Source organism: Amblyomma mixtum, chromosome 3, assembly GCF_055824585.1.
Source record: "Amblyomma mixtum isolate Tamu chromosome 3, ASM5582458v1, whole genome shotgun sequence".
Classification (NCBI taxonomy): domain Eukaryota; kingdom Metazoa; phylum Arthropoda; class Arachnida; order Ixodida; family Ixodidae; genus Amblyomma; species Amblyomma mixtum.
This window is the reverse complement of record NC_143014.1, coordinates 100291947-100301098: the sequence shown is the minus strand read 5'-3', so window position 1 is coordinate 100301098 and position 9152 is coordinate 100291947. Positions and strand designations below refer to the sequence as shown.

The 9152-nt window shown below is 46.9% G+C and overlaps 1 pseudogene; it reads left to right on the top strand.

Annotated features, from left to right (window-relative positions):
* Nucleotides 1-1086: 1086 nt before the first annotated feature.
* Nucleotides 1087-6557, top strand: LOC149351151 (uncharacterized; annotated as a pseudogene).
* Nucleotides 6558-9152: the final 2595 nt, after the last annotated feature.

Here is a 9152-nt window from a genome sequence, read left to right as displayed (position 1 = left end):
ACGGCTTGTGCGCTCAGCCGTTCATTTCAAAGCTTTGAGCCTCCAGTGCCTTCCGCGACTTGAGTTGCTTACGAGTGGTCAAGTTTGTCCTCAACACGAAGAATTCGTGGATGCCCGAAGTATCCACGCATGTACTGGACGCAGTCACTTGCGTGCAAACACCAGGGTCCACCCCGGTTGTTTTTTTTTCCCTCATAACATCGTCTATCGTGCTCGGATAGGATCGCTGCATAAGTTCCGCAAAATCTCCAGGAACCGGAGCCATTCTTTATACAAATAGGCTGCTTGTCGAACTTTTGGGTGCGTATTTTCTTCTTTGTAAAAACGCGCATGGAATTATTATGCATGGATTACCCCGCCGTATCCTCGTACGACGTCTAAATAATTTATAATCAAATCTCTTTATCGTGCTGTTTCGGTTTGCCGACTGATTATGACTGTCACGACTGTCACGGCAACGTGTGCTTAAGGTCATGTGAGCCATGAAAAAAAACTGCAATATAATCGCTGCTTCGTCGTTTTAATTCATTAAAGCCAGCCTTCCTCAAGAACCGGAATGACAACGAATGTAGAAGCAGCGATTATATTGCCGTTTTTTCTATGCCTCATGTGTCCTACCAGCACCTATTGCTGGTATCGTCGTTCAACTGCTAAAACCAAAACCGAAACAACATGACAAAAAATTAGACTATAAATTATTTAGTGGTCAAAGGCGAATACCACGCGATGAACCATGCCTAATAGTGTCTTCCGCATCGTTCTAGAGAAGCAAACATGCCACAAAAATTAGGTGTCTATAAGAGCCATGATCACGTTCATGCGTTCATCGGTAGGGTGCCTCGATGCGCGCGCCCCCGCTTAGGGTGAAGTCATCCTTTGAATCTTGGAGGAAGGGAAATTTTTTTTCCTCCATGCTTTGAACACATGGTTTTTTTTTCCCTCTATGTTTGAACCACTCAGCGCAGCCTAAACCTGTTTTCGCGCGCTGCCTCCGCCATTGTGTTGCCCGCGTCGACCTCGCCGCTCTGCCGTCGTGCGGGCGTCACTGCTGCGTGCCTGCGTTCGCGCGGCTTTCATCGCCATGCAATGCCTGGATGTTGTGTTCCTCAGTGCTCCAACCATGCGTGAAATGGTTGGAGGATGTTCCATTTTCCAAGAGACCCGAAAAGGAGGCTTCTGTGGATGGTCCGGATCAAGCGTGACAAGTGGCAACCGACGAACTCCTCATGTGTCTGTAGTGTAAGTGCCGCTTGTTGGTTCAGTGCTGTTTTTGTTAAGATTTACCACTTTTTCGTTTAGTCACCTAAGTGTAGCACAACATTTGTATTGGTCAGATTTCATTTCCGCACTATCCGCCTTGCTCGGCGTAAAAAAAAAAAGCACGCTTCTGCGCCGAACCGGCCTGCCGCTTCCCGGTTTGCATCCGAAATTGCATGACATAATGTTTTCGCTGGCGAATGCGTACCAAACGTGCTTTCGCCGCTTCTGTTCATTAGAAAATAATTGCCTTTACGAGGCGCTTGTCAGCGAACCGCGGCCGGCACGAATCAAGGCACAGAGCATGAGAACAAGCACATAAGCTGTAGCAATTACTGTGTATCATGGGTCATCTAGGAACCAATACGGATTGATTCCCTTACGATTTTTTTTTAGTTTTTGACACGTATGCCGTTGGCTAGCTTGCGCTGCCTGTTAGCCCAATGCTTCGTCCAACGACGCCGCATTAGGTCGGGAAATGAGATTAACAGAATATGTGCAGACTGAGGTGCTCATTCGAGTAATTGGACTGATATATTTGGAATACTTTGTTTTCTTGCGTGCTGTGTTCATTGTTTTCATTCTCGAGCAGGAAATGTGGGGCTAATTCCAATAACAAATTCATCTGCAAGCTCATTTCGAAGACGAGAGCTTCGAACAAAACCGCATGGAAGAAGCTTAAGCCCAATGCTGTCCCAACGGTGTTCCCATTCAAAAGTCAGATACCTGCTAACCTTGGTGTTTGTTGCCATGTTGCTTATTGCCTCGTCGTCTGCATTTGAAAACGCTGCGTGATGAAGCGGTTGCTGCGCATACATATTAAATTTTCTGGCGCGTCTTCTATGGACCCTTTTCAAAACTGGAGGTCAGCTTCTTGGCACAGCAAAATTCCTTCACCCTGGCCGCCAAACCAGCTTTGGGATCTGTCGTGTCCGGTCGCTGTGTTGAATGCAGCGAAAGACGCACACGGTACTTTAAGACTTCGTTTATTTAAAGCCGATGAGGGTGCGACCAGCGTCGACCGAGGCAGGAGCCGAACTGGCCGCCCGAAGAAAGGAGGGAGCGGAGAAGCGTCCACGGGAGGGAGTGGCTTCCCAAAACAGGAGGAGGATGCGGGGGCGCACCATGGGGGGGCATCTGGCGACAGCGTGCGACGAGGGGCAAGTGGTCGTTAGGAGGAGGATGCGAGTGGTCGTTAGGAGGAGGATGCGAGTGGTCGTTAGGAGAAGGATGCGAGGGCGCACACACACAAAAGCAATAAGGGGACACAACACTTCCTTCCCCCTTAGAAAGTTGCCTGGTATCGTGCAGGGGGTCGGCGCTCACGCGTGGAGGCGCGCTGGCTTTGTGCGCTCGGGGGAGAAACACTTGTAGGCTGGCTGTTGTTCGCTGTGTCTCCTAGGTCTGTCCTGGGCGAAGTCTCTTCTTCCGGGAAGAGGTGCCAGGCTATGTGGGAAGATGGTGCACGTGTTCTCTCCGCTGGCGGACAGCTCTCAGACGGCGTCGTAAATCTACGCAGCTGGTTGAGATGTCGGCGTGCTACTGTGTCATGTATGTTGACGAGCCAAGAGCGCAGGCCTATGCGTCTGACAATTGTAGCTTCCTCCCAGCGTGGCTTTTTCAGAAACTGTCGGGCGAGGACGCGCTGCCCCTCATTAAGCGTGCCGCAGCGCGGAATTGCTTTTTCTTCCCGGAACGTCTCTGCCTTTGGCTCGGGGAGGATGGCTGTGAGCTGGGTTCGCATTTCACGCTCGAACATCATTTTCGAGGGGGTCTCGCCTGTTGTGCTCTGAACCGTCGTGTGCTGCTTGAAGAGAAAGCGCGCAAGGCGGCGCTGCAGCGAGCCTGTCTGATCTCTTTCAAGGGCGCGTTTTAGCTCGGCTACGTAGCGCTCGGCTTGTCCGTTTGTCGCTGGGTGGTAGGGGGCCGATGTAACTGATGAGATCCCGTTGTCGCGATAAAACTTGAGGATCTCCGCAGACACAAACGGTGTTCCGTTGTCCGACACTACCTTGCGCGGCAGGCCGAACGTTGCAAATAGTGATCGGAGGTTGTCAATGGCTGCTGCCGAAGTCGTCTGTCCCATTTGCCTTATCTCAAGCCACTTTGTGTAGGCATCTACGACCACAAGGAAAGTGCAGCCCTCAATTGGTCCTGCAAAATCAATGTGCAGTGTGTGCCATGGTGTGTCTGGCTTTTCCCATTCTGGGACAGGAGCTTTCGGCGGGGCGCTCCGGCTGCTCTGGCAAGGCTTGCATTCTCGCACCACTGTTTCGATGTCGTTGTCAATGCCAGGCCACCACATGTAGCTTCTGCTGTCGTGTCCGGTCGCTGTGTTGAATGCAGCGAAAGACGCACACGGTACTTTAAGACTTCGTTTATTTAAAGCCGATGAGGGTGCGACCAGCGTCGACCGAGGCAGGAGCCGAACTGGCCGCCCGAAGAAAGGAGGGAGCGGAGAAGCGTCCACGGGAGGGAGTGGCTTCCCAAAACAGGAGGAGGATGCGGGGGCGCACCATGGGGGGGCATCTGGCGACAGCGTGCGACGAAGGGCAAGTGGTCGTTAGGAGGAGGATGCGAGTGGTCGTTAGGAGGAGGATGCGAGGGCGCACACACACAAAAGCAATAAGGGGACACAACAGGATCAGAAAAAGGTGCAATGCTGCAGACATATATACCGTGATCAATGCCGCGTTCTTTTCCTTTACACTACACGACACGCTGTCGGGATAAAGGGTTTTGGCACCAGCTTTGCCTAGCCACTCTTTTTGTTGAAGGAGAGTGGCAAACAGCTGCACCTGACGTTTACGATGGGCCACCATAGTGAAGAGTCCTTTGCAATGCAGAAAAGCTTACTTTCGGAGTTTTGCAAATAGACCACTATTTTAAATATGTAATGTGCTATTTTTCCTTATTAGCTTCCAGAATTTCCTAAAGAGCGAAGGCCACCAAGGGACCGGAGTGTGCACGTGCCTGCATTATTCAGTGATGACGCTGCCGCAAAAGGTTCCTCACCAGAAGTGAGACACGTCCTTCCCTTAAACACGCAAGAATATCCTCCAGCAGATTCACCGTCAGACGGGGTGATAAATGAGACATTGGTGGGTACAGAAAACAGCAACGCTAGTGAGCAACTTACTTCGACCACCGCGGATGTACAGCCTCAAGAAACTGCAGTGGTTCGTGCGACCCAACCTTTTGATTCTGAGGCAGCAAAGCTTAGGAAAAAGATAGTAGATCTCACAGCAGCCAATAATAAGTTGAAACAACACCATAAAGAATCTAAAAACACTGCCAAAAAATTACTGAAGCAGAATCGCAAGCTGCAGAAAGAGGCAGCTAATTTCTCACGAAATACGAAGTTTTTAAATGACAAAATTCGTGCCCTTTCTCGGAACAACAATCATGACAATTCATGGTCAGCGCAAACAGTAAAAGAAAATTAAATTTGCTTGTGGAACCACTGGGTATGAAACGCTCAGAAAGATTGGCTACCCTCTCCCATCAAGCAGAACGTTAGCAAGAAGAATTCAGAGCCTGAAGTTTCTGCCAAGTATCCTGCATGAAGTGATCGATGTAATAAGGCCGAAAGCAGAGGGAATGGAGGGCGCGGAAAACGACTGCGTTCTCTTTCTAGACGAAATGAAGATAGCACCCGGATTTGAACTGGACTGTGGAGAAGATGTGCTTTTGGGAGGAACGCCCTTGCCCTCAAAGCCTGAAGAGGCAGCCAACCATGCTTTGGTGTTTATGCTAGGTGAGGTAAACCAAAGATGGAAGCAAGTGATAGCCTATGAATTTACTGGTAGGCACGTGGACGGCTCTGTACTCAAGACATATGTCCTGGAAATAGTTCAGATATGCAGCCAGATTTCTCTAAGAGTACGGGTAGTCACCTGTGACATGGGTGCAGCAAACCGCGCTATGTGGAGAGAATTTGGCTTTTTGAGTCACCGCCATTCGACAACTTCGTGCCCAATACCCCACCCAACCTTAGACGGGAAGGAACTTTTTTTCATCTCTGACCCAGCGCATGTCTTTAAGAACCTGAAAGGACAGCTTCTAAAGTCTTCACACTCAGTCATGATACAGTAAGCAAGAACGGATTGACTTCCTCGAAAGTGAAGCTAGAGCATGTACAGGCCGTCTTGGATTACGACGCTGCCAATGAACTTAGGTAGCACTAAATTTATCAGAAATCCACATTAGTGGTGGACACTTCACCAAGATGAAAGTTGGAGTCTCTGTCCAGCTCTTTCGAGAAGCCCCGCCAGCTATTCGGTTCCTAATAAAAGAAGAAGCAATTGAGCCAGAGGCCGAAACAACAGCATGGTTTATGGAACTCGTTTCTAGGTAGTATGCCCTTATGTCATCGCGTCATCCCACCATGGCGCTAAGCCGCAGAAACATGAAACATGAAGCCTTGGACCCACTGCGTATGGCAACAGACACGATCAGAGAACTCAAAATGGGCACTGGAACTCAGTTGAAGCCATCGCAAGCAGGGGTACTGATTGCAACAATCGCTGTCCTTGGTCTTCAAGAAGTGCTTCTTGGCAGTGAAGGGTATGAATTCCTTCTGACGAGCAGGCTGTTGCAAGACTGCACAGAAAACCTTTTTTCTGTGGTGCGGCTCATGAAGCCAGTGCCCACTGCGTACGACTTGGAAGTGTGCACTTCGACTCATCAGCGTCAGTCACTTTCTTCATACTCCCAGGTCGTCAAGTTCGTAAATACCTTGTCGATCTGCTTGCACATGCCAAGAAGAAAAGTACGGAAAACAAAGTCCATGAAATCAATGATTCGGAAATCCTGTTCAGTGAAGAGCTCACGTCAACCTAGTGCCGTATATTGTTTTAACTTGGCGGTTTTATTTTGAAAGGAATTCTAAAATTCATAACTTGTGCGCAGTGCAAGGCTGCTCTCCTTGGCAACCCTGACGATAAGTATGCTTCCCTCACTGCACTGAAGGAATACGTCAGGGATGGACAAAGTCTAATATATCCCAGCAGGGATGTAATGAAAACACTGAAAAACTATGAACAGCATTTTACAGCCGTCAATACTTCGTGTACCGGCACATTTTTCACCATGAAGTCGCCACTTCGTTCTTTGATCGCATATCTTGAAGAGATAGACAAGCCCTCTGTGAAGACTTGCATGGCTCACAAAGAGCGAATAAGAAAAATGTTGACTGCTGCAATGCCAGAGTGAGGCTTCGAATTCATCTTCGCCAAATTCCGAGCCCTCATTCTAGTGGCCACGGAAGCAAAACTTGAGCTGGAGTCAGCCTTGCCTAACCAAGCCGGAATGTGAAGTTCCGCGAAAGTTTTGCTTCGAAGCCTGAATTCTGCATTTATGTATATATGCAATCACAACTGTTTTGTCAATTACAGGCATCTATATAACATAGATGTCTACTTTGAAAACGTGCAATAATTTCACGTTCCCATAAGCAGAAATATTGGCAACTTTATTGTATGTTTTCATAACCATTGAATAAATGATTTCATGTTTGCTCCTTAGGTAATAGTTTATGTGTTCATCTAGGTATAACCAGACGAACAGGCGAGTGCTTATATTTGATTACCGGTCCTGATAATCTTCAAAACGTGCGAAACCAAGACGCCGTGTCATTGACCGCGTCTGCTCAGTTTTCTTACCTATCCATTGCATTCACTTGTATTGGGACATTCGTAGGTAAAGATTAAAAAAATAACGCCAAACAAGCTTGGACAGAAATCGCACGATTCGTTTCAGCAATTCTAATAAACTTAGTAGTTTGAAATTGACTACAAAAGAAGTGAACAGAATTAAATGCCTTCAATTGAGGGAGGTGTGAACTAAAATAAATTTTAGTTCACACCTCCAAATAGCCAAAATAAATTTTGGCTATTTCGACGAGTTACGTGCACTGGAGAGGTTGCTTTGCCTGCAAGCTTCTCAAACCGCATGTATTTTGGCGCGATGTAGGCGAAATTTGTTGGGCCACAGCGCCGAGGATAATCGCGTTCTCGAAATTCTAAAAACGGATATGGACATAACTTACGATGGGCTGCATGCCTCTCAATAATTAAGGAGCCCAACGGTAATAGTTTAAAAGTTAACTATTAAATATTGGTTAACAAGCCTACTAGTTAGCACGTCTTAGCTGCATTATGATGTACTACACCACTGACAATGCTATGCCAGAAAAAGCGCGCATCTAATTCAAATAGCTTATTTTTAAAAATTGCAGAAAGTCTTAGGTGAAACACCCTGTATTCAGGGAGCGACAAGCTTTCTTTTTAAGGGTGTTTATGTGTGGCAGGAATGTGAGTTTTTGTCAAAAGTTATTCCTAAAAATTTGTGCCCGTATTGTACTGGTAATGTGACCTCATTCATTAAAAGGGTGGGATCAGTGTGCAGTCCTCTTCTAAGCGAGAACAGAACAGCTACTGACTTTTGCGAGGAAAACTTGAAACCATTTTTGTCTGCCCATGTTGTTAGTCCGTTTACTGTCAGCTGTATTTGCCTCTCACACGATGTAACGCTAGAGGATGTGCAAGCAATCTGGAGATCGTCCACATAGAGTGAATACATGATGGACTTTGGAATTATTTTTGCTAGGGAATTCATTTTTACTATGAAGAGCGTAATGCGTCCTTTAGGTACACCGTTCTCTTGAGTGAAGTTCTTAGAATAGGTGGCGCCGAGACGTACTTGAAATGAGCGATTGGACAAAAGTCACTCAAGCATTTCAGCATCCTACCGCGAATGCCGAGGTCTCCAAGGTCCCGCAGAATGCCAAACCTCCATGTGGTATCATAGGCTTTCTCCAAGTCAAAAAAGACCGCAAGGCATTGTTATCTGTGTATAAATGCTTCTCGGACTGTGTTCTCAAGGCTGACTAGATGGTCGGTTGTAGAGCATGCTTTTTAAACCCACACTGATGAATGACAAGAAGTTCACGGGATTCTAATACAAACAGTAACCTTATGTTCAGAACGCTTTCAAAGGATTTCGAAAGTACGCTTGTCAGGGCTATGAGCCTGTAATTGCTTGGGGAGGTAGGCGCCTTTCCTGGCTTCAACAGTGTTACAATAATTGCTTTTTCCAATCCTCCGGTATTTCTCCTGATAGCCATATTTTGTTAAAAAATTTCACAATTGAGTTTACAGCGGGTTCGGACAGATGGGCGAGCATTTCGTAATGGATACGATCTGGTCCTGGTGCTGTCTGTTTACCGGAAGAAAGTACGCTTTTAATTTCTTGGAGTGTAATTCGACTATTATATGCTTCGTGAGCATTGCCCGTTGTCGGCAGTCTTTGTCTTTCAGCCGTGTTTTTATATTGTAAAAGTGTGTCTGTACAGTGAGAGGAACTAGATACATAGGAAAAATATTCACCTAATATATCTGGTTGTTGTTTTATATTTGTCTGTACACCAGGGGCTGTCAGAAGAGCTGTGAATGGGGAGTGGCGACCATCTAGTTTGTGTACTTCCACCCACATTTTTTTTATGTTATTTGGCTGTTCATTGATGAAACGAAGCTCTGCCATGATGCTTTTTCGGCATTCCGACGTACGTACCGAGCCCTAGCTCTTGCTTTTTTAAAGTTAATAAGGTTATCCTGTGTACGGTATCTGCGAAATATACCCCAAGCTTTGTTTTGCAGTTTGTTTGCTTTGCAATCTCGAGTCCACCATACTTTATGATTCTGTCGTACTACGCCTGAAGATTGCGGAATAGCCCAGTGTGCGGCAGCCAGGATACAAGTTGTGCACTGTTCATTTATTTCGTTGACATTAATATTTTCTAAAGCAATTTTTTCCAAAATGGCTTCTGCTCTAAAAAGTTGCCAGTCGGCTAAATGAAGCTTCCAATGCCGTGGTTTTGTCGGGGTGACTGATGG